The sequence below is a fragment of the Mus caroli genome, unplaced genomic scaffold, assembly GCF_978045245.1.
Source record: "Mus caroli unplaced genomic scaffold, Mus_caroli_1 scaffold_14, whole genome shotgun sequence".
Taxonomy (NCBI): domain Eukaryota; kingdom Metazoa; phylum Chordata; class Mammalia; order Rodentia; family Muridae; genus Mus; species Mus caroli.
The window spans coordinates 80,718,939-80,744,665 of NW_028227269.1; the positions used below are offsets into that span (position 1 = coordinate 80,718,939).

General features: G+C 44.2%; 1 protein-coding gene across 8 annotated transcripts in view; it reads left to right on the forward strand.

The window, feature by feature from the left end:
* The window catches only part of Sipa1l1 (signal induced proliferation associated 1 like 1), a 275,601-nt gene that overhangs the window by 40,255 nt on the left and 209,619 nt on the right, over positions 1–25,727 (forward strand). The gene's annotated exons all lie outside the window — the stretch shown is intronic.

Below are 25,727 nucleotides of genomic sequence, written 5' to 3' on the forward strand. Positions count from 1 at the left end.
TTGAAAAAACAAATATCAAGTTTCCATGTGAGAAAGGCATGGTGGGAGAAGGACCAGGATGAGATAATACAGAGCTAATACCTGGACCCATGGATAATAGAGAGTCCAGGACTGAAAGAGAAGCTCTGTGGCCATTGTGCTGTTTAGAGAATAGGAGACAGGCTATTTCCCAGTGAATGAGAGGAGAAAGACTTAATGCCAGAGGAGGCAGGAAGCAGCGGACATAGATTTGAACAGCAGAAGATATGGACGGGTGATTGAGGAGCTGTGGACAGGTGATTATGGAACAGTGAACGGACTGAGGAGCTATGGACAGGCGATTGCAGAGTGGTGGACAGATAGATTGAGGAGCTGTGGACAGGTGCTGCCCAGGCACGTGATAGGAACAAGAACTTTGAATTTGCTGCAGTATACACCACAGAAAGGCACATAGTTGTCACAAAGCTAGTGTATATGCTTATTTGGTTGAATTTTTAATGATTTTTTTTTACAGTATCATGCTTGGGTATTTGTTTACATACTTGTATGCAATACACAGTGACAATACATTGTGTATACAGTTTGTATACAATACAGTGACAATACATTGTATATACAGTGTGTATATGATACATTGTATATATAATACACAGTAACTATATTTTGTACACACTGTGTATACAATACATTGTGCATGCAATACACAGTGATAATACATTTTTACACAGTGTGTATACATTACACAGTGACAATACATTGTATATAGTGTGAATACAATACATTGTATATATAATACACAGTGACAATACATTGTATACACAGTTTGAACACAATACACAGTGACAATATATTGTGTACACAGTGTATATACAGTACAGTGACATTACATTGTGTACACAGTGTATACAACACAGTGACAATGCATTGTATACCTGTATACAATTGTATACAGCGTATATACAATGCATTGTGTATACAGTGCACAGTGACCACATTACCATCTCTCATCCCCAATCCTACCAACTCTTTTCCAGCTAGTCACCCACCTACTCTTTCCTTCTTCCTTCCTTTCTACTTTCCCTTCCCTTCCCTTCCCTTCCCTTCCCTTCCCTTCCCTTCCCTTCCCTTCCCTTCCCTTCCCTTCCCTTCCCTTCCCTTCCCTTCCCTTCCCTTCCCTTCCCTTCCCTTCCCTTCCCTTCCCTTCCCTTCCCTTCCCTTCCCTTCCCTTCCCTTCCCTTCCCTTCCCTTCCCTTCCTCTCTCCCTCCCTCTCTCCCTCCCTCTACAGGCCTCATGTAAGCATCAAAGCTGTGGTATTTTCTTCATTGCAGTGGCTCTGTCCCATCCAGGAGACAGTGAGTAGTTCAGCATACCTCTCCCATCTCTCTGTCGCAGGCTTTCTACTCCCTGTTCTCAGGGTTCCCTGTCCTGTGTGGGGCTGAGTACTCCCAGTCACTTCTCTCATCCCTTTGACTGGTTATGAGTCTTCATTTCATCTGTTATCCACTGCTTAAGCACTTCTCTGACCAAAGCTGAGAGTGTCACTCATTTGTAGTTATAAATATAAACATTTAGAAGGCCTATTAACTCCCATTTGTCAAGATATCAGTAGTATGGTATCCCATAGGTCCCATGAGCCCCCTAGCTATAGGCCTTTTTGACTAATTTTACAGGGCTAAACTTACGTTCCTTCATGTGGGGTGGACCTTGGATCTAATCAGGAAGCAGTTCATTACCCGAAAAGTATTCAAGACCGTCTTGGCTGTACCTTCCCAGGCAGTTCAGTATTTTACCACTCAAGGTCGATAGCTAGATGTGATCCTTTCTGACCTGCCTGTGTGGTACCTTCTGGTGCTGTAAACACTAGCCGGAAGGCAGGAAGCTCTCAACGTCCAGTGTCTAGAGTGTGGTCTGATCAATAGGATCTCACCACATAGTTCTGGTGATATCAGGAGCGCTGACAGTAACCTGTGGTAGGGAGTCACTAGGGGCTAACTAGCCACCAACTCATCAGGGGTTGTCCTGCAGCTGGCACTAGGATTTGGGGTTGAACATCTGTGACTCCTGGTAGCAGCTGTAACCACCTGTGCATAATATTGCCATTTCGGCTCCATTAAAACAGAACAAAGCTAACTGGTGACCACTTGCCACATAGTGCTTTAGGTGCTTCTCATAGTGCTCACTGGGCAGTACAGTGCCTGAGATTACATAGTGGGATATGACCCAAGACTCCAGGAGAGTGCCTTGCTCGTGGTGGTGGTCTGAGAAGTGTGGCAAAGCTGGGTACTTCAAATGCCTGATGACTGCAGGCTGGAAGTTCTTTTAAAAAAGCCCCGTGTGGTCAGGAGATGCCATTTGGTAGAACACCTGCCTCACATGCTTGAGACCCTAGGTTTGATTCCCAGTACTATGTAAAGCCTACAATTGGTACTCTGCACTCATAATCCCAGTCCTTGAAAAGGGTAGGCAGTGTCAGGAGTTCAAAGCCCTTCTTTGCTATGTAGTGAGTTTTGAGACCAGGCTTAGATGAGACCCGTCTCAGTGTGAGGTTTTGAGCCAAGTTCTCTCATTTCTTTTAAATAGTGTGTATTTCTTGCCTTTGGAATGACTTTCCCCTCAACCACCCACGTTTTTGCTCATTTAAACACTCTTAGCTCCTCCATTGATCACTTTTTCTTCCTGGGCTTTGTGAATCAGACAGGAAGAAGAGAACTCTTGGGGGCTCCACGCCCTTGGCCAGTGCTGTGAGTCCTCATACCATGCTCAGCGAATGGCAGAGTTTTTATCCACCACCCCCCTTTTTTTTCCTCAGCCAGGCTGTAAGAGAGCTGGAGTCGGATTGTGTCCTTTTGTATCCGTGGTGTTAGGCTGTGCTGTTGTTTGTATCCATGGTGTTTAGCTGTGTTGTTGCTGCATAAGGATCGGTTAGGTCTGAAACATAGGGAGGCTGGTGAGATTTTCGAGGGTCTCACTTGCTTCTCTGCCTTCTCGTTCAGATGGAGGTGTTTGAAACCCCCTCCAAGTGGCTGGAGAGACGGCTCAATGCCGAGAGTGCTGACTGCTTTCAGGTCGGGTTCCTGGTTCCCAGTGCCCAGGTGACACCTCACTGTAACTAGTTCCAGGGGTTGTGTTGTCTGCTGACCTCCAAACTCAAATCTTTTAAAAACTAGAAATAACCCTGATAAGATACAGCAATTCATGCTTTGATTGAGTTTCCTGTGAGAGTAAAGATAGAGATGATTATGGCTTTGTGTGGGACTGTGCTTTTGGTTGTACTTCATTTAAGTGACATTTGAGTTGGCAGTCTGAGATCCAAATGCTTAGAATGTCTTTTTGCTGGGAAAGTACTGCTGAAACAATAGGCCCATTTGGTCTGAATTAACCTTGGCCTGCAGAAATTCCTTACAATCTTGAAGCCACGAGGAACTTTATATTTAATGAGCATGTTGCTTGTTGCCATCCAGTCTGGGATTTCCTTTGACTGTCTCCCTCAGATGAGGAAGGCCTTTCAGTGCTGTGGTATTGGCTTGTGGATTTGATCCAGTTTCTCTCTGTGAAGGGAACACTCTGATGTGGGGAATTAGATGTTAGGGAAAGGCAGGGTTAATTGCTTGTGTAGTGAGAAAGTGATAAAAGACTCTTCATGATGGAGGAGGATGCTGGAACCCAGACAAGCCTCTTTGTGTGTCTCCAAAATGCTTCTGAGGTGTGTAAGCCCAGAACACTAAAATGATACTTTGGAACTAGAGGTGCCCAGATGAGAGCTTCAGGTTGGTCTTGTCTTAGATGCACCAGACAAAGTAGTCTTTCCGTACTCTGTGAAAATGGTGTGTGACTTGCTACTTTACTGCTCCTAATTCTCCTGGGACCCAGAGACTGTATTTTTAGTAGTGTGAGGGATGGGTAAGCATTATCCTAGATCTATACCCAGTGGCTGGCTTTCAGTTTGGGACTTAATTTTTGGCCCTGATATCTGGCATCTAAGATAGCTTATCTGTAGGCATAATTTTTTTACAACCTACTTTAATAAAATCTCCCTTCTAGCCCACCATCCACCAGAGGTAATGAAAAAGAAAGGTTTTTAAGGTATGGGGATATTGGATCTGTTTAGAAATAGTTTTTTGGGGGCAGTCCCAGTCTTTGTTGTTCTTAGTCCAGTCCACTAGCAAATACCAAATGTGAACCAGCAGCTGCCGTCCAGTCCACTATCAAACACCAAATGTGAACCAGCAAGGGCAGTTCAATGCAGAAGAAACTGAGAGACTTGCCAATGGGTCAGAGTCTGCAGAATCATCAAGAAGCTGCAGGAATCTCATTTGAAGTTCGTCAGTGAGTTTCTCTCTATGAAGTCACTACAAGCGAAGCTCAGCAGTGCAGTGTAAGGTGAACCAACACATGCGTGCCATCACCAAAGACTAGCAAGCCAGAGCAAGTCGACCAGTTCTCCAGCTCCCACTGTCTAAGCATCAAGCATCCTTTCATGTGTTTGCTATAGCAAAACATCCTTTCACCTGTGTCTGCTTCAGCAAAACATTCTTTCATGTGTCTGATTTAGCAAGACATTCTTTCACCTGTCTGCTTCAGCAAAACATTATAACCTAAGTGAGTAAGTATCCTAAGGAGCCAGGACTTTCAACTTTACTTATAATGAGGTGTGTAGTGTGAACTTCTGTATAGGTAAAAATTTCCAGTTGATACATTAAAAGAAAGTACGGAAGAAAGGATATTAATCTCAATAATTACTTAACTGTCATGCAAACATGTAATCAGTAAATAAGTTATATAGATATTTCATATACCTTTGTTTTCGTGTTAAGTCTTTAAAACCTGTTGTAATATTATACTTGTAACACACCTTGGTTTTGAATGGTGTCATTTCTAGTGGCTAATAAGTCCCATACTGAACAGTGTGGTGAGAATATCTGGTCTATGAGGAAGCACAGTAAATATCTATTAAGTAAAGGAGGGAATTGAGAAAGGGAGTGGGGAAGACAAGCAGGGAAGGTAAAATGCAGGAACTTAGAGGGGTGTGAACAGACAGAGGAGATGTTCCTTGTGTGGGTGTTCTGGTGCCTCCTGGCTGAGAGAGTGGCTAAGCGATGTTTGTAAATTGGAGTTGCAGATTATTTCCAGATGTGTTATCTTGTTGTTACCAACTTCCACCAGCATTGACTGAAGGCTTGTTAGGTGTGCTTAGGCCTAGACTGGTTAATGGGTTAAGTCCCAGCAGGGTAGTGTCCTCCCGTCACTGTGCAGCAGCTTTGCCCTGACACCTTCCTGTGGACAGTAGTGGCTTCTCAGATATGGGTAGATATTCACAGATTTGCTGTGGGAGGGACTGTTGCTAACACAGAGGACTTGACTCTTGACAGCCAGTCTTAAAGTTTGTGCTTAATTCTCAGTCAAAAGCGTGAGTACTGTCTAAGACAGTTGTGCGCTGGCTTCCACAGTCTGAGGGGTTTCGGTTGCTGGAGAAGACTTCCTGAAGAGTTGTCTGTATGTGTGCTTCTGTGTAGCTGTATATAGAGGCGGCTCTGTGCCAGCCATTTACCTGAGTGAAAGGCCCTGATAGCTCTTTAGTGCCTACATGGTGACTGTGACTGGATTTTGTGGGTTTGTTTCCTGAGCCATTGGGATGGATGGTTTTTTGTCTTTAACTGTTAAATAGAATTGTAAAACAGATACTTTTTTGTATGATTATTTTGTTTTGATTAAAGTGGTAAAGACGAATCTGAGTTAATTCTTAGAACAGAGTGGTATGGAAATAATAAACCATGACTAGGAAAATGGGTCAACATCCATAAAGGAGGAAAGATGAATTGATATGCAGAGATGTATTAGTTGAGATATTAATGTATAGCACATACTTTGTACAGGATATTAATAATGATTGAGCTTGTGACAAACTGCTGTTGTTTATAGAAAATGACAGTTATTGAGAAAAAGTACACATGGAGGGACCCATGGCTCCGGCTGTATATGTGGCAGAGTATGGCCTTGTTGGACATCAGTGGGAGGAGCAGCCCTTGGTCCTGTGAGGGGATCAATGCCCCAGTTTAGGGGAATGTCAGGGCTGGAAGGTGGGAGTGGGTAGGTGAGGTGGGTGGGGGAACACCCTCATAGAGGCAGGGGGAGGGAGGATGGGATAGGGAGTTTCCAGAGGGGATACCTGGAAAGAAGAAAATATTGGAAATGTAAATAAAGAAAATATCCAATTAAAAGAGAGAGAGAAGTTCAAAATGTAAGCTTTTTGTAAATCAGATGATATTATAAAATATTTTTTGCCACATTAGCTTATTTGTATCACAAATTTGAAAACACTAAAAATTATAGTTTAAAAATAAATATGTAGGTCTTTGTCATAGCAGAATCTGTTGCCTTGATTTTTATTGAGCAAGGTATAAGCAAAGAAGTTAATTCGAGCTTACCTTGTATGTTTGGGAGACCATCTACAGGGAATTGGACTTGCTGTAGACAGCTATGTGAGTGTCTTATCTACTTGTGCACCAGCCTTTTAGCAACAGACAGTATCTATACTGACTGACTTTCTCTTTTCCAGAGTTGAATGTTATAAATAAATGCACCTGAGTAAAAACTTAGCCGATACTTTCAAGGCTAAATCTCACATTCTAAGGGACTTTGATGGCCTGTAAAGACAGACCTGCATTTCTTTCCTAAAAGGACAAGTTAGAGTCTGCACAGACTGGGCAAGGAGGGGTTCGGTGAGGGGCTAGTGTCCTCCCTCAGAAAACACGAGAAGCTTCAGCACAGCCGCTCCACGAGTCAGGATTGTGGTTCTCAATGCTGGCTTCACTTCACAAAAGCAACCATGGAACTTGAGGGGCTTAAGGTTCTCCAAATCTATTGAATGGTCCTATATTTCAGCCAGTATACAGGTGGCTCCCCACAAACTGAGACTTCTTGATTGTGTAGTGAAACACAAACACACCCACACACACAAACACACCCACTACTCCTTATCTGTTTATTTGTAGTGATTTCTGATAAATTTTAGTGTTGGGATGGGCTTGTTAGTAATGGAGACTGGGAGACACAGAAGGGTCAGTGAGGTAGTTCTTGTGCAGGCAGGAAGTCTGAGGGGAGCAGACACTAGGCTGTAGGAGTTGGACAGGCAGGGGCAGTGGCAGTTAAAGAGCGAGGGTCAGTGCACTGTATAGCAATGCCATTCAGTTGCTTTTGTATTGGCCGTCTACTCCTGGGCATGGGGTCTGCCCCATGTGGGCTAATGTCCCCAGTGAGGCTCTGTTGCAGGAAACCAGTTTTTCCATTTCCAGCAGAGAGCTTCCTTGGGTTGCATCTTAAGGTGAGGCCCTTTAGAGAAATCTGAGGTACATTGACCATTGTTTTTAGAGTGATCTTTTAAACTTCCGTTTTAGATTCCCAGCAATTCCATGGGGTAAGCCAGTTTCATGATTGGAGATACGGGGTATGTTTTCCTTCTTTTGTTTGGCAATGGGCAATGTTGTGTGACACACTTCTCAACTTACTGACCATTAAACCAGGCTATTGTAATTCTATACTGAGCCTTTGTGTATGTTCCTAAGGTTTAGCAGAGATGCCCTTATTGTGGAACAGACAGGCAGACAAGGATGGATGTGTGTGTGCTGTTTCACGTGAAGAGAGTCTGCAGGAGCTGGGAAAGGGTGATGTCTGCCAGTTGCTGATAGAGCCTCTGCTTTTCTTGTCTTACCTGTAAATGTGTAAGTCCTTGTCTGTCACTTGCCAAGATGGAAGAAAGGAGGTGGACGTGAATGCGTTTGAGGACATTAGCTGTAATAGCCCATGGGTATTGACATTCCTAGTTTTGAGATGGGGTTTCTCTCTCAGACTGGCCTGCACTCACTATATAGCTTAGACTGTCCTTGAACTTGGCACTCCTTTTGCTTCAAGCACTGAAAACAGTCACAGAAAGCATCGAGGTCTGATAAGCCTGCAGAGATACAGCTTCACCCTGAATGAATTAGAATGCACACCCTCCAGCCACCTGCTAGTCCTTACCCTTCAGAGTCTTTAGCATGGAAGCTTTGAAAACCTGCAGTAGAACAAAGTAAGACCAGCGGGACCTGTGAGGCGTCTGCGTGGATTTCTGCTTCCACCATGATCTTGCTCCTCCTCTGTCAGGGCTTGTCAGGGTAGAGGGTTGCACAGAGTTCCTTGTGCTCTCAGATTAGCACAGGGGAAACCAAAACCAAGAACGTTTAACCTACAGGGTTGTTCCTTCGGAGGGAGGGACACATTACCCACAAGGCTGGGAATGGATGTGGTTTAATAGTCTGGTGACCTCTGCTCTACCTGTGTGGCTGAGACCCTGCCAGATCCTCCTCAGACTCTTATGGTGGGCTTGTTAATAGACCCTATCTTTATGGAAGGGGTCATGTGAACTTTATAAAGAATTTCCATGCAGTTGTGTTTTACACTTTATTGTGAATATGTAGGGCTGAGTTGATGTGTAGGGCTAAAGTAAACTGCTGGATGTCGGACTTTTGAATTTTGAACCAGAACTGGCTGTGGAGCTGTGCTGACCTCTGCTACTTTCTTGCCTCTCAGATTGCTGCTCCTTGGGGGAAGTTGGGAGTATTTATTAGTTCTGGCACCGCTGTGACATTGGGCTTGCAATAAGTAGTTCGTGTCATTTTCATATCCAACTCTTAGATTTTTGCTTCATGTGTATGCTTCCTTCCCACGGCATAGTGGTCGATAGTACGACTCCACATTGCACTGAAACAGACAGAAAATGAAGAATGACAGGAAAGTCTTGTGCCTGTATCCAGTACTCTTAGACTGTGGCCCAGCAGGATGGCGACGTGGCTATCACACAAGGATACACTGAGCTGTAGCTGGTAGGAGAGTGGGGCAGAAGTAGTGACTTTGAGAGCAGACAGTTCATACATGAGCAAAGATGGGTGCAGTCGTGTTTTACTCTTTATTGTGAATATGTAGGGCCGAGTGTTGGCCACAGTGCTTGCAGGTTTCAAGTATCCATAGCAGTAGTGCCACTCAGGGCACAGGCATGTGAAACGTCACTGACTGACCATTGATGGCACGTTCCAGGGACACAGTGTTTTAGAAAGGATCTCAGGTGATGAGTGTGTGGAACACTGTAGCAAGCAGTCCCAGACCTCAGGGAAAAGACGGTTATTGTTCCATGCCTAGCTAGTTCAGGTGCCGAGAGTGTTCCTGTCAGTGGTGGAGGAATGGTGTCAAAGCCTTCGTCCTGTGCTTTTCTAAGTCTGTCTGAAGCCCTTGCACACTGGGTGGGCTCCTAGAGGACCAAGCAGGCAGTTTTCAGCTTGCTTGAAGATCTAGGTCTATAAAAGTGTTGATACTTTTCTCTGCCCAGGGACCTCCTTCTGGTCTCAGCCTTCACAGCAGGAGGAAGCCAGAGAGGCTTGTGGATGGAGACTTGGAGAAAGGTATGACTACAGTGACCGGTGTCTCTGAAGACAGGCATGAATGTGGGCAGAGGTTTCAGGATTCTCCCTGAGCCTGCAGGAAGGATTCTGTAACCCCTGATGTGGCCCCTTGATGTGACCTTTGCCTCTTGCCAGCTCCTCTCATCCTGTCACATGCCAGTTTTGACTGTTCTAGTGTGCAGTCTTTGTATAAAGTGACTTCCTGGCTGCCAGGGCCCTCACTCCCCTTTTACCTCACACCAGGCCTCTTCTTGCTGAGTAAGTTCTTACTGTGTTACAGGCAGTGGCTGCGGGGCTTCCCTGCCTTCCTAGAGTCGCTACCTCATTGCACATGCGTATATTATAGCACTAGCGAGGGATCTGAATTGTTGAATTGTTAATTGTTTCTCTAGCTTATAATATTCTTGAGGAGGGCGGCTGTGCATTTTATCTGAGATAACCTAAGAAGAACTCAGTAAATGACACAGTCCAGATAGCAATAATTTTAGGAGAAATGAGTATAGTTATGATTCGGCTTACCATTATGGTGGCTTGGTGTTTGGAGCTTAACATCCATAGTGTGCATAGTTCAGTTTTTTGTTTCGTTGACCAAAGTGTTGGAGAGGTGTTGACTCTTACTACAAATGCCAGTAAGGGGTGAGGATCCAGATACAGTGAAGCTTGATAACCAAGGCTACACCATGTCCTGGGTGAGTTTCTTTTAGAACCCCTCGAGAAGTATCAGATAGCTGCAACCACACATTCAAGAAACATCTCAAGACTCAAAGACGATAAGAAGAAAATTCCAGATTTGTTTTCCCTCCCTCCCTCCCTCCCTCCCTCCCTCCCTCCCTCCCTCCCTCCCTCCCTCCCTCCCTTCCTTCCTAAGTAACAGTGTTTGAGAGATGGCAAGCAGAGAAAGATTATGGAGAAACAGATTCTGTGACAAGGAGTCCGGTGGCCGCTGTGTGTGGGTGGCCACACTGTTCTGATACGTTGTTGGAGGCTGAAGTGGCAAAAGCTGATCAGTATAATATAGTCAGACCATCCTCGTGCTCGCAAGACTGGCTGGAGCAGGCATCTTAGAGAGCAGCGGCTCCTGTGGCTGTCCTGGGCCGAGACTTTGCGAGAGTGGATCTACTTAAACTGAGGCTTCTCAGAATATTTAAGCTGCAAGGTAAAGTGTTTCCAGGCATTAGATAGTGTAACAGGTGTTCTTGTTCTTGTGGGGAGTGCTAGGAAGCATACGTGATCTTTAGAAAACTTGCCTGTGTGCTAGGGTATGCAAGCTGGCCAGGGCAGTGAAGCATGGGGTGGCCACTTCCACAGCAGAGTGCGGTCTGCTGCCCCAGCCTCCTTCTGCGTTCACTGGCTGCACGTTATCCCACAATCTTAGGGCTTTTTTTTTTTCTTTCTTTCTACTGGACACTGATTCTTGTCAGTTGGAGAAAAACTGGGTGGTGAGCTTCTTCTTCCCTAGCTTTATTCCCTGTATTCAAAAACTCAATAATCCATTCCAGATATGGGGATCATACAGTGACCTACTGTTTTGAATATAGAAACTTCGTGGGTTTTCCAAGTCTTGTGTCATTGGTGTCTTGTTCTATAGTCTGGACTAGGTGAGTGAGGTCATATTTCAGCGTATAAGGAAGAACTACTCCTTGGAGACACCTCCCATGTCATGTGACTGCCTCTCAGAATGTGGTCCACTTGTTCTGTATCCAAAATGTTCATTCAGAATTAGCAATGGATAAAATAACCTTACCTATTGTTTAACTAGATTTTAGCAACTTTGAGTTTTAAGTTGAATCATAGGCATGCTGGCTTCTTTCCTTCCTATTTTTCCACTTTCCCTCCCTCCCTCCTCTCTATGTATACATGTGTCACAGCTTGAGTGTACAGGTCAGATGATGACTTGTGGAAATCTTTCTGCTTTCCCCCAGTGGGTTCTGAGGTGGAATACAGGCTGTCAGGGTTGGCAGCACTGAGCCATTTTGCTGAGCCCAAGTCATAGGAATTAATACTGAAAAAAAAAATGTAGAGATATTCCTGAAGTTATTGTTGAATAATGTGCTTAAAGCACTTTATGGAGGTTATGTTTACCTGCTGTTAATTTTTTTTTCTGAGAGATAAGCAATAAAAGGAAAGAGCAATTTGTGGGACTGATTTTTAAAAAGATGAACTTGTATTAGAGTTTGTCCCAAAGCTTCCTTCAGAACTTTGGGTTTTCTGCCTTGCCTTATAGTTCGTCTGCACGATGTATGATGATACTGAAGTGAGAGCTCGCTCACATGAACACAGGGACAGTTGAATATTCAGGTGTTCTGCTGGTGTAGAGTCTGCATGCGTGGTAAATCTGTCTTTAAAGAAAATCCTTGATGAATCATAATTTCAGTAGATCAATAGATAGACTAAGTACTATGTCTTTGACATGATAGCAACGAAAACTCTGCATCATTTTGTCAAACTTGTCAGGAGCCCCGCATTGCTGGTTATTTTGTTTCATTGAAGAAGAGTTCGTCCCATCTGAATTCCCATTGGTCAGGTTATGATTGCTAACATCTCTACCATAGTATGATAAACTGCTGTGCACTGAGCTGGGGCTCCTCTTCCCTGGAACCCCTTTCTCGTCAACTTTATTCTTAAGATCAGGATTGTCAACTGGGAGTTGTTTTCCTGGCCTCCATGCACAGAGGGATTTGTGCATATCAAGTACCAATCAGTGTGCCCAGTACTTGCTAGATAACCTGTAGAATTGTCTTAGTTAAGGCTTTGTGTAACTTTAAGGATAAAGACTAAGTCTCCACATTGAGTTAAGGAGTGTTATTAAGTCTGATCATCTTCTCAAACAGGTCTGATGATGGACCCTGTGCTTTTTCTAGACTGATACTCTGCTTCTTAGAGATGGGACTATCATGTGTTGAAAACAAACAACAAAATCCCCAGATAAACAAAGAAAGGTTCATCATTTCTTTATGTGTATGCAAGTGTGCATCTCTGTGACTGAATGCCTTGTATATGTAGGCGATAGTGAAGGGCAGAAGAGGGTGTCTGATACGCTGGTGCTGCAGTTATAAGCAGTTGTGAAGGCATGGGAGGTGAGTGCTAGGACCTGAATTTGGGTCTTCAGGAAGAGCAGGAAGTTATCTTTCCATCACATTGAGAACAATTTTATTCTGTCTTTCTGAGGTGTCAGAAACTTGGGAATAAAGAGGCCAGACAAACAATGTTGTTAAAAATCCGTTTATCCACCAGCTGTCTAATCCACCCATCCATCCATCTTGAATGGTTGCCATGTGCTGCTCTGGACATTGGGGTAAGATGGCCACCACACCCTGTGCCTCAATGGGGATTGTGGTGCCTATACAGAATGCATCTTAGCATGCATCAGGCCCTGCATCAGATCCCCAGTACCACACACACCAGCTGAGTGAGCTAGTGCATGCTGTAGGCTAGCACTCAGGAGATGGGGGCAGGATGATCACAAGCTCAAGGGAGTTTGAGACCCACCTGTACACAGACACATTAGAATTGAACTTTATTGTAAAATTTAGTGCTATTCAAAATGGAGACTTCAGAGCTACGTCCAGTTATAAAATGTTTCTCCTAAAAGATAAATAATTTACCCACAGATATTTAAAGTAAATTACATTGACAAGGTTCAAAAAGCCCATTTAAAGTTGAGTTCCTTTCCGATACTCTCCTGTACTTCTGTCTGACTTCTAATAATATTAAAGATGACTAACAATCAGGTAGGTGTAACCCTGAGAGGAATTGCTTTTAAGAACAGTATGATTGATCATTTTAAGGTTGTACAAGTTCTTTTATGTTGGGTGTGTGTGTGTACACGTGCACATGTGTGTGTGCATGTAGGTGTATGTGTGCACATGTGCATGCCAGAGATGTTTTCCTCAGTCACTCACTATCTTCTCTGTCGAGGCTATCAGGCAGGGTTTCTCACTTGAGCCCAGAGCTTGCTGGTTGGCTAATCTTGCTGGTCAGTACTCTGACCCTTGTTCCAGGGCATTCTTTGACACACTGAGCTGTCTCTCTGGCTGTTGAACAGTTTCTTCCATGGACAGTGTATCACTATCTTAAGTTTCCAAACCAGAGACTGCAGTTTCTCTTTAGCTCCGTGTTCTCTCTGTGCATGGTCCGTTCATCTTTCTTCTGTTCTGTCTTTGGTTTCAGTCTCTGTCAGGCTCTAGGCTTTCCCACGGGGAGAGCACAGCAGCCCTATGCTACCTATGCTACCTTCTCAGATTTTGTTCTTCCCTCACTGCCGATGCTACCTTCTCAGATTTTGTTCTTCCCTCACTGCCGATGCTACCTTCTCAGATTTTGTTCTTCCCTCACTGCCGATGCTACCTTCTCAGATTTTGTTCTTCCCTCACTGCCGACGATGCTACCTTCTCAGATTTTGTTCTTCCCTCACTGCCGATGATGATACCTTCTCAGATTTTGTTCTTCCCTCACTGCCGACGATACCTTCTCAGATTTTGTTCTTCCCTCACTGCCGATGATGATACCTTCTCAGATTTTGTTCTTCCCTCACTGCCGATGATGATACCTTCTCAGATTTTGTTCTTCCCTCACTGCCGATGATGCCTTCTCAGATTTTGTTCTTCCCTCACTGCCGATGCTACCTTCTCAGATTTTGTTCTTCCCTCACTGCCGATGATGATACCTTCTCAGATTTTGTTCTTCCCTCACTGCCGATGATGATACCTTCTCAGATTTTGTTCTTCCCTCACTGCCGATGATGCTACCTTCTCAGATTTTGTTCTTCCCTCACTGCCGATGATGCCTTCTCAGATTTTGTTCTTCCCTCACTGCCGATGATGATACCTTCTCAGATTTTGTTCTTCCCTCACTGCCGATGATGATACCTTCTCAGATTTTGTTCTTCCCTCACTGCCGATGATGCTACCTTCTCAGATTTTGTTCTTCCCTCACTGCCGACGATACCTTCTCAGATTTTGTTCTTCCCTCACTGCCGATGCTACCTTCTCAGATTTTGTTCTTCCCTCACTGCCGATGATGCTACCTTCTCAGATTTTGTTCTTCCCTCACTGCCGATGCTACCTTCTCAGATTTTGTTCTTCCCTCACTGCCGATGCTACCTTCTCAGATTTTGTTCTTCCCTCACTGCCGATGATGCTACCTTCTCAGATTTTGTTTCATAGTAGTGCTGAGGGTTTTCTGTCTTGTTTGTAAATATAATATGTATGTGTGTGCACACTTATACATGTGGTTCTGATTTTGACAGTTCCTAATAAGTCTTTTGGTAGTTTCTCTTTGCCTTTAGGGCAGCGGGAACTCAGCCTGCTGTTGCAAGACTATGTGGGATGGTTCCACCTTCCACCACCGGCCCCCTCAGTCCACCTTTTCTTGCTCTTGCTGTTGGTTACAGCAAATACACTACTTAATTGCTGCTTTGGTTGTTAGCTGAGCTTTGTTGGTGTCATTTGCTTGATAGAGTACTCAGATTTGTGTGTGTGTGTGTTGACATTTTTGCTACAAAAGTCACAGTTTCATCTCACTTGTGCGTCGGACATCACCGTACCATGAGATGGCAGAGTTTATATTGTACTTAATTGAAATTAATTAGTGTCTATGTTTGTGGTATGTATGTGTCTGCTAGGGTGTGCACATGTGTGTGTGTGTGTGTGTGTGTGTGTGAGAGAGAGAGAGAGAGAGAGAGAGAGAGAGAGAGCACATGTGAATATGTGGTGTGAACCCCATGCACGTACACATGTGCTTGTGCATGTGTTTGTGCACACATGGGAATGCAGAAGCCTGAGGAGGGTTCTGGTGTCCTCCAGCAATCTTAGCGTTAATTTCTTGAATCAGGAGCTGTCCATCAAGCTGTCTGAATCTTCTGTCATGGTTGCACTGAGCAGGGATTACAGCCACACACAGACTGGCTTTTTCTGTAGGTGTTGACACTCAAGGTTAGGTCCTCAGGCTTGCACAGCAGGCGCCCTCACCCCACCAAGCTGTCTCACAGCTTGAAATCTGTGGATTGAAATTTCTTACTGCACTTATTTAGTTTGTGTATGTGTAGGTGTGACAGTGTTGCATGTGTGGAGGCCATAGGACAGCATGTAGGAGCTGGTTCTCTCTTCTACAGTGTGGGTCCCAGGGACAGTCCTTAGGCCATTAAGTGTGGCAGCAAGCACCCGCTGAGCCACCTTACTGCTCCCACATGGTAGGGTTGTTTTTTTTTAAATGTTTTTTTTGGATTTTGATACAGGGTTTCTCTGTGTAGCCTTGGCTGTCCTGGAACTCACTCTGTAGACCAGGCTGGCCTCGAACTCAGAAATCCGCCTGCCTCTGCCTCCTGAGTGCTGGGATTAAAGGCGTGCGCCACCACGCCCGGCTTTTAAATGTATTTTATATTGTTATTACTATCATTAGTTTTTTGAGACAGGGCCTTTCTCTGTAGACCAGGTTCGCCTTGAGCTTCCGATCCTTCTCCTTTAATTTCCTCAGAGCTTGTTAGTATTGAAGGCTTGCACGCCTCACTTTGCTCTTCTGATCCTTACCAGGCATAACAAGTTTGCACGTGGGTTTTTACCTTGAAAGGTTTATGATCTAAGTAGACTTAAATAGCTAAAAGTTAACTATAGTTCTTTAAACTTAATTTGTTGAAGGTCATTAGTTTTTAACTTAGGTATTGTTTGTAAGTTCTGAACTGTATGCACATAAACCTACGTTTTCAGCTCCATCACTAAGTGTAAGTGCTATAGCGGTTCGCTTTGAGCCAATCAGTGTCCTTGTTTATGCTTCACCAGCTAGATAGAAGTACAGGACTTCCGAGCTTTTTGATACACTGTGTTTTTAAAAGTGAGTATTCACATGATTTATGTATCAGCAACAACTCAGAGGTGAGATTAGGTTAGATGCTGAGATTAGATGGTCATCTTTGTAATTGGTGATGGTTGATCCCAGAGATGGTTGTTGCTGTGGGCATCTGCCCCTGTCTTAAGAAGGAGGCAGACAGTACTGGATGACAGGTATCAATAGATAGATAGTGAGCCACCGCAGAACCTCGGAGCTTGCCGTAGCAATTTATCTTTGGTTCTCAACACAAAGTTTCCATGCTAACTCCATAGAGCTTTGTAAGACTTGAGTTTAAAACATTTTCATAGTTTATACTCTGTTCTCTCAAACTCCACACACAGTAACCTGTTCTGTTTTAATTCTGTTTTTTTTTGTTTGTTTGTTTTTGTTTTTGTTTTTTTCCTCCCCAAATTTTATTGGTTCTATTCACTACCTGGATACATATGCTGGCCATCATACCCAGGGCCTTGCACATCCCCTGCACTCCACCGAGCTGCAGCCCTAGGCTCCACTCTACTGGAAATCTTTATGTCTAAATTCTTTTCCTGGACCCCATTGATCTTCTAGCTGTTGTGTTCTTTTGCATTCCTTGAAGTTGTTGGATTGCCCTACACTTGATTTGGATTTCCCTCCTTTAAAGACTCCAGTGAGTTTCAAAGCTCTTTGAAGGAAACGTCAGTGTTGGTAGATCTTTGGAGACTCAGGTTTCTTTGCTCAGTTTTAGATCTGGTAAATGTTAGGCTGTTGAGTGCAAATGGCTCTCACTGGCTGTGGTTGCTCTCACTTTTGAGAATAAGGGAACTAACTTATAGCTGACATAGGAGTTTCTGTCCTTTCTGTTTGACCACTCCCTACTGCTAGTGTGCCTTGGTGCATATGCAAATCCTGCTGTCTCTCAGTTAGGAGCTTCTGCTTTTCTAGTCTTCATGATGTCATTAACTGGCTGTTTCTTGGGGTCTAGAGGGGGAAGACAGAGGCAGTTGACTATCTGTTAGTGCTATCCACTCCATCTGTTTCCTGTGTATGACAAGGACTTCTGCTGACTGCCTGTTGCCGTGTACTGACTGCCCGTTGACATATACCGACTGCCTGTTGATGTGTGCTCATACCGACCACCTGTTGCAGTGTGCTAACTGCCTGTTGCCAAGTGCTCAGAGACACTGCAGATGCACATGGTGCCTTTTGGTATAGTGGTCATTAAGGACTCATTTCCTAAATGTGTTTGCCTTCTGTAGGCCATGAGCTTGCCATTAAAGTGCCTTCTAGTTACCTAAAACCAAAGGAGACCTTGGCATGAAGGTACTGGCACACGTTGTGGGCATCTAAAAGTCCATGTTATCCCATGTCAGTACTTATTCTAGTGTGACTTTACAAAAGGTCAATTGACTTAAGAAGCGAGGTCTTTGGACTGGCTCAGGTTGCTTCTGTCAGCTCCCAAAGGAACCCAGGACACTGCTCACTCAGTCCCTGTGGCTCCTCCAGGCACTTCTCATCCTGCCCCCACCCTAAACCTCTCCTGCCCAGGGGCTGGGCCTCCATTTCCTTTCCCAGCTTCATATTCCTACACAAACCTGCCATTTCTGTGTGCTCTGATACTCCTCGGCCTGACCACCTGCCCTCTCTTTACTTTCTTCTCTTCCTGTCACTGCTCTCTAGTCTCATGTTCCCATTTTTATTCAGCTTAACTATTTTAAGTCTGTTTTCTTGAAAACAAACAAACCCCACAGCCATAGCTAACAGTTTCCCTATTGGTGGGGGAGCTGGGGGGGGGGAATTCAGTCTAATAACAAAGAGAAGGCCTGGATCCACAGTGCTGGGAGCAGCGCAGGAAGCTGTTAGCAGAGGAGGCTGCTGCATGGTAGAGGATGGGATAAGGTGGGATGAGCTCACCTGATCTTGGGCAGTGTTTAAAATGTCACAATTCTCACCTGAATTCCCTCATAAGGTGGAGTTATCAATGCCATTTCCCCTGATTGTCGCTGTGATTATATGAGGTAGAGAGCATTATGTGTCTGGCATTATACACGCTCACATAGTAGCTTTCATTATTTATAAGGGGAATTAGTTAATTGGAAGACAGGTTTAGAATCTTGACTAAATGAACATCACAATGGAAACTTCTGGATGCACTAGATTTGATTTGTTCTTGTTATCAGCTAGAGGTGTGGAAAGAGTTTGGCTACTGGTACTCCTGCTCTTCTTCCTCCTCCTCATGCTAGGTAGTCATCCCTTTCTTTTCTTTCTTTTAAAGATTTACTTAACTTTATAACTGTATGTATATGTGTCTGTCTGTCTGTGTGTGGATATGGGCACATGAGCGCAGTGCCCGTGGAGTCAGAAGACAGCACGGGATCACTGGGTTTAAAGACTCCTCTGAGCTGCCTGCTGTGGGTACTGGGAGCCACACTCCGTCCTCTGCTAGAGCAGCAGAAACTTTCACGCCAAGTGACCGCCTCATCACATAACACAGCAGAGGCCTCTGGTTTAATCATGTCTAGTGAAGACGGCTGGGTGTGGTGGAACAGGGAGCTGTGTGCTCTGTTCCTGTGGCATCTATGTGCATTATAGGTTAGACTGTGTGCTTTAGAAAGTTCTAGACCCCCATGTGCTCTTTGTACCTGTTCCCCAGCATGGACTCAAACCCGTACATGTGGAGTTTGAAATGTTCTGTAAAATGTAATGCTCTTCACCTCCCACTCCTTTCTCCCTGCATGTCACAGAGAGCATCATTTCATCAGTGTCAATGTCACTGTCACTATCCAGTGGGGACTGCCAGGCCCCACTCTGTGGCCTAGAGACACTTTTTTCTCTTCTCACTCCTAGCATTCACGCGTGTGCCCACACCACTCTGCAGTGGAGAGACCATGTTTTGGAATCACTTGAAGTCAAATGGGGACACAAATGAATAATTTTATAACTCTTGCCAGAAGTATGTTAATTCCTGTTTTGAGACTGATAATCAGGATTATAGCTATAGTCTTAAAATTTTCTAAGCTTTCCTTTGAGGGACCTGCTTTAAAAAAATAGATAGCAGAAAGCATTAAACAACAAGCAAATAAAGATACATGCTCAAGAGCAGGAAAAGGCAGCTTACACTTAAACTGAGACAGTTGTCTGTCCAGAAGGTAGTAGAAATAAAAACTATAATTCTCTTTAAGTGTATTAGGGGCATGAAGTCTCCTAATTTTACTTGAAGTTGCAGTGTTTTTTAAGTTTTGGTAAGGAGCCTGTGTAGCATCCTCGCTGTTCATGTTGAGTGACTGCCTGTATCCTCATTGGTAGCTACTATCCTTTCATTACTGGTTCTCTTACATGTCGTATTGAAAAGCTCCCATTTAAATTTTGTCACTCGATCCATACAGGATTCTTGTGATGGAAAGAAATTTTCTGCATATTTCTGAGGAATGTCACAGTTTCACTGGCTGATGGCTAGGAGCTGTGTGGTGGCCTGCAGCTCCTCAGCCCTTGCTTTTTGTGTCATGCCCTCGAAGGTGCTTTCCTGTACTAACCTGGTCATAATTTTGATTGTCATAATTATTCATTTATTTAGCAGAGTTTTATTACAGATGCAGCGTCTTCTGGTAGTAAATTTTATATGGTAACTGAGTTGGACGAAACTACAGGCTGTGAATGTGCTAGGAATCTGCGTGTTGTTCCTGTAGATGGATCAAATTGGTCCATAGTTTTGTGTCTCTAACTTCAGGAGGAATCTGTGAACCCACATTTGTCCATGTCCTCTAAGGGTCTTTCTAGAAGTGGCTCAGAAGCTCAGAGGACTCACTCACAGAAGCTAGTTGGTGCGGAGTCATGATGGTGTTTCTCCTGTTCATCCTCCTCCTCACTAGAACATACCTGGTGCTTTAAAGCTGTGCATTGTGGCATCTCCTGTCTCCCTCTGGAGATGGCCATAATCCTGAATTGTAGGCTTAGGATACCCTAGCTCTTTAAGTGAGATTGCATATTTGAAGAACCTATTTTTAGCTTGGACTATTTAAACTCTGAAAAATTAGTATCATCATATATGTAGCATCTTAATAAGGCCACAGTGGCACAGCCAGGCAGATACTCTCTTTCTTTTCTTTTCTTTTCTTTTCTTTTTTTTTTTTTTTTTTTTTTTTTTTTTTTTTTTTTGGTTTTTCGAGACAGGGTTTCTCTGTATAGCCCTGGCTGTCCTGGAACTCACTTTGTAGACCAGGCTGGCCTCGAACTCAGAAATCCGCCTGCCTCTGCCTCCCAAATGCTGGGATTAAAGGCGTGCGCCACCACGCCCGGCTCTTTCTTTTCTTTTCTGAGGGGGCTGGAATGCCATTTTTTGTCTAAAGCATTTTGTCTTGCTGAGCTGCCTCCTTACTGACCTTGAGTTAGAGAAAATAGACTTTTTCCTTTACTACACCCTGGGTAGTAGAGGTGGCACTACCTGGTATGTGGTGGAGGAATGGGTTCTATAAATAAGTATATTTTGGTCTGTGAGAGTCAGTTGTAACACTCTCACAGGGAAGGGGCAGGTGGGCAATTGGGTGGTGAGCCTGAGGTGTTGGATTAGAACTCAAGGTATAGGTTTTTGGTGGCATAGAAAAGTCAGGAAACACAGTAATAAGTGTGCACATATGTATGTGAATGCTTCTTGTCCCTTTGAAGGCTTGGAGACAGCAGCACTCCTTTTGTAGAAAGCACTCTGGTCCCCACATCTTGGTGTCTAAATACTGTTTTCTCACTATGTGGAAGGCAATTGTGGAGTATAAGTATTGACCATTTGTTGAAAAATACAGTACCTATGCAGTCTTATTTTTAAAAAGGATGTATTTTATGTGTATGTGTGTCTGCATGTATGTATGTGCATCACACATGTGCTGAGTACCTACAGAGGCCAGAAGAGGGCCTCAGATCCTTTGACATTAGAGTCATTGTGTGGCTGTGGAACCAAACCCAGGTCTGTTCAAGGTCAGCAAGTGTCATCTCGCCAGCCTTCTGTATAGTCTTAAAGTGTCACCCACTAATTAACAATCATGAAAGGAAAGAAAGTAGCTTTACTGTTTGGAATTCTGACAGCTACTACCTCAGTTAAGAGGTATGAGCTCACATTGCCATACTTTAGACTTAGTTAGAAACTGTGTTCCACCTGACAGTGCAGTCAGAGCAGCTCTGCTAGAGGTCGCATTCCTGTGGAAAATCTACATAACCTAATCGTAAGGGGCCATCAGACAGACACAAATCAAGGGAACGTTGCACAAACTGGGCCAGGAATTGTCCCCATTGCTGTGATCACAGGAGCAAGGAAGACGAGGGGTGGTAAGCATAGTGGAAGGTTCTGGATTGGGTCCATTTAATAATGTCCATTTAGACATTATTAGAGTAGTTAGAGGAAGATAGACATGGCCTCTGAGGTAGATCATGGTCTTTATATCAGTGCTACATTCTGGGTTCTGATAATCACAGCTGTGACACTTTATAGGAGAATGCTGGTTTTGTAGGAAGTACTTGTCAGTCAGTCCTTATAAAAATTGATTCTTTGTGGTCAGGTGTCCAGGGAAAAAGGTTATTTTAGGTTTATCAGAATTCACTGAGTAAAGCCAGGCAAAGCCCTTGAGTTGTTTGACTAGCTCAGAACTGTTAGTTTATTACACAAACCATTTACAGGCTTGATGTCCCTGTTCGGCGGCAGCTGGCCTGCCACACGGCTTTCTTCTGGTCTGTCTGTCTTTGGGTCTGCAGGCTTGTCAGTAGTTACTGATGTATCATTTGTGCAGTCTTTTATGATCATTGTTTCACCTCTGTCTTGCCTTTGTGGAAGTTGTTTCTTTGAATGGGAAGCATGGCTTATGTAAATTACATTGTCACAGTGTAGACAGAGATTCTGTGTTTTAAGTTACATTGAATGCATTGAGGTTACTGTCCCCACCACACAGCATCTACTTCAGTTCTGAGGGTGTCCCAGGTCTTGTGTTTACTTTAAACACATTTGTTTTTGGTAATGTGTCTGTACATGGGTGTGCACATGAGTGCAGGTGCCTACAGAGACCAGAAGAGTCAGGCGTCCTGGAGCTAAGTCCCAGGCAGTGCTGAGTTGATGGATGCGGTGCTTGCAATCAAAGAACTGACTGCCAGTCTGAGTTTGTATTTTAAAGTGCTGGGCCAGCTAGTGTAAACTTTGCAGAAGGGATGTGTGGGGTCAGAGAGATGTGATGGTGGGGCGAACTCAAGAGCATGCTTGTGTTCTGAGTGGTTAGTCCCCAAAGCTTTAGGAGTAGACATTTGGGAAAAGATCTTGGTTTAGAGATTTGTGATTCAGATGGAGTGTGGGATATAGCAACAAGGGTCACAGTCACATGACCATGGCTACCGTTCTCTGACAGCATTACCTTAAGCTGTCGGAGACTCGGATACAGAAAACTGTTGCTGAAGACATGGAACTCCTCCTCCTGACATTCCTCCCTGGCGAGGCTGAAGCCTGCCACAGGTTCTGTTCTCCTTGGGTAGGCTAGAGGACAAGCTTCTCTGTGGCAGGCAGACTGACTAATTTTCATATTTCTCGGAATGATCAAGGAAAAGTGCCTTTAACAACCAGAGTGCTAGTTCTATGGCACTCAGCGCCGCCCACACACGCAGGCTTTTCTGTAGCTATTTTCCTCTAGCTGCCTTTACAGTGTAGGTGGCCTTCTCCGGATTGCTTTTGACAGGAAATTGAACAACCTTTCTTTTTTGGAACAGAATATATTTTATTGCTGAGAGTGGAAAAAACAAACAGCAAAAAAGAAGTGTTTATGTTTGATATTTTATTATGAGTTTGATATAAAGACCAGTTTAAGTCCAGAAAAAAGTGGGGAGGGTGTGCAGGGGGTCAGGGTTACATTGCAAGTGGTGCGCTGCAGTTCCTGAGTCTCCATGGTGGCAGCCGTGGCTCCTTCCTTCAGGCCCCCTTTTCTTGTTTCTCCTTGATCAGGAACTAGACTTTGACCTGGCGTCAGTTTTGGCTCTTGATGGGGCCCTTCCTGTTGTGGTGGTGCTGTGAGCCGCTGTGCTCACGGGAGAGCCTTGTCTCTAGGACCTGTGTTGGCCCTGCCCATGCCATCCTGGGCTTTAGGCTCCATATTCCTCAGTAACACTTGTTGAGGGTCTGGTTCACGCCTTGTCCTGAGGTCCTGCCACCTACCACAGGTTTGCTGGGACCCCCAGCCTTTCTGTCCCTTGGGCTGTGAGTGTCTCTGCTCACCTCTGCCTGCCGCCTGGGCCCATTTAGCCGTGCCAGCTAAATGTGGTGGTTGAGTCTGCACTTCATGTGCATCACCGAGATCTGAGGCAAAATGTCAGCTTTTATTCATACAGGGCCTGCTTTGCTTCATCTGGAAGCCTCATCCAGTCTAAGGGAACATTTCTGTTGGCATCTGTGGGTTCCTGTGTCATAGTCTTTTTGAACTGGCATGTTTCTTCTTGTACCAAGTGTTTTATCAGTGCGAGTTAGCTGCCAGGTATGCCTTGTTTATGCAGCTAGCTAGCTCAGGTCATGAAGACTAACAAAACAGAGCGTCTGTTTTGAGTGTTAGTGGCTATCTTTCCTCATTCTGTGGGTGTTTTCTATACCACAGAGGCCAGGCTCCTGGAAAGGCATGTCTCCTCTCTGGCTGTGTGACTCAGAACCCCTTCACTGGTTCTTTCTCTCACAGGTTGTATCTAGAGCTGTTGTGCCTTTTAGCCGTGGCAGCGCAGGAAAGGCCGTTGCAGGCCCCTCTCCAGCTCTCCTCTGCTGAGTTATATAATGTCATGGTACTCGGACACATAATATCTGGGTAAACCCCGTTTTGACTGTAAAATTGAAGTAAGCTTAACAGTCTTTTTGTGCTTGGTGAATGAAGGCTTCAGGATGGCAGGCTGGACAGAGGAAATCCTTGTCTCATCAGGACCTGGGGGTTACATGAGTAAGACTCAGCTTTGGTTATTACCACTTATTTTAGGCTTCATTCTTTATTACTGGGAAGAGTTTGAAGTAGGGTTTAACCTCAACAAACGAGGACAAAATTCCTTTCTTGGGAAGCTTTTAGAAACATAGTTTGATTCAAAGATTTTTGGGAATGTTTGAAACATTTATTCCAAATGATTAGGGCCATGAATATTGGTGAACACCTTGAATCTCAGCACTTAGAGACAGGCAGATGCAGGCAGATTTGGTTAAGTTCCTGTCCAGGCCAGCATATTCTACACACTGAGATCTAGACTAGCTAAGGCTTCATAGTCAGACAGTGTCTAGAAATAACTAAACCAAATTAAAGCAAAGCAAACCAAAACAAACAACCCCTTTCTTCCAGTTAATGATATCAGAATGAATCTGTAGTTTTTAATGAGTAATATATAGAAACTTAACTTTCATAGAAAGTACTTTATGGCTGTGGTTGTGAGTTTATCTGTCTCAAATGAGCAGTATTAGGAATATAGAGTTTGGGAGCTAAAGATATGGCTTGGGTTAAAAAGCACTGACTGTTCTTCCAGAGGACCCAGGTTCAATTCTCAGTTCCCATATGGCAGTTAACAGCTGTTCCAGGGGACCCAGTATCCTCATCTGGACTCTGCAGGCACTAGGCACTGAAATGATGACAGACGTACAACTAACAAGACACTCACACAATGTAAAATAAAGCAGAAATGAATTACAGAATTCCCTTGAGTGTATATGTTAGTATGTGTATAGTGTGTGCATACACGAGAGTGTCAGCTTGAGGACATTCCTCAAAAGCTCTCTACTTTGATTTTGAGATGAAGTCTCAGTGGGACCTATGATTAGGGTAGGCTGGCTGGCCAGTGAGCCCATCCATCCGCCTGTTTCCCCTTCCTTAGTTCTGGAAGTACAAGCATATACCACCTTGCCTGGCATTCATGTAGGTGCTCGAGATCAAACTTGGGTCCTTATTCCTTCGGTGGTGATCGCTTTATAGACTGGGTTGTCCCCTCAGCTCCCAGAATTGTAGAAATTCTAAATTCTATAAGCCAGAACATCAGTTGCTTTGGAAGGAGGTTTCTCAGTCACCATCCCTGGTGACAATCCCATGTCACTTCTCTAGTTATGAAAACTAACATTGCTCTAGATTGTAAGGTTTCACTGGGCATGGAATTACACCCTGCTGAGAATCTCTGCTTCAGAACAACCCCGTGTGTGTATGGTGGAGGTGGGCTCCCATAGTCAGGTGGCGGCTGAACTATCAGTATCTCTTCCAGGCAAACTTTTTACAGGTCCTGGGCCTGAGGTCCTCCCGATGTGTTCTGAACTGGGTGCCTGGATGTGGCCCCGGGATATCAAATGTCTGTCTAGACAGGTTAAGTGTAGGCTCTTTCTATAAAGGTGGCTGTTGGTTAGCCTATGTTTATTTAAATGTGTAAAGTTCCACATAATGATTAAAATTAAAGGAAGTTTTGGATTAGAATTTTATTAATAATATTTTTTTGGCCGTTTACTTACTGTAAGGTACAGTTGCATATTTTCTAAAATTAAGAATAGCTATTAT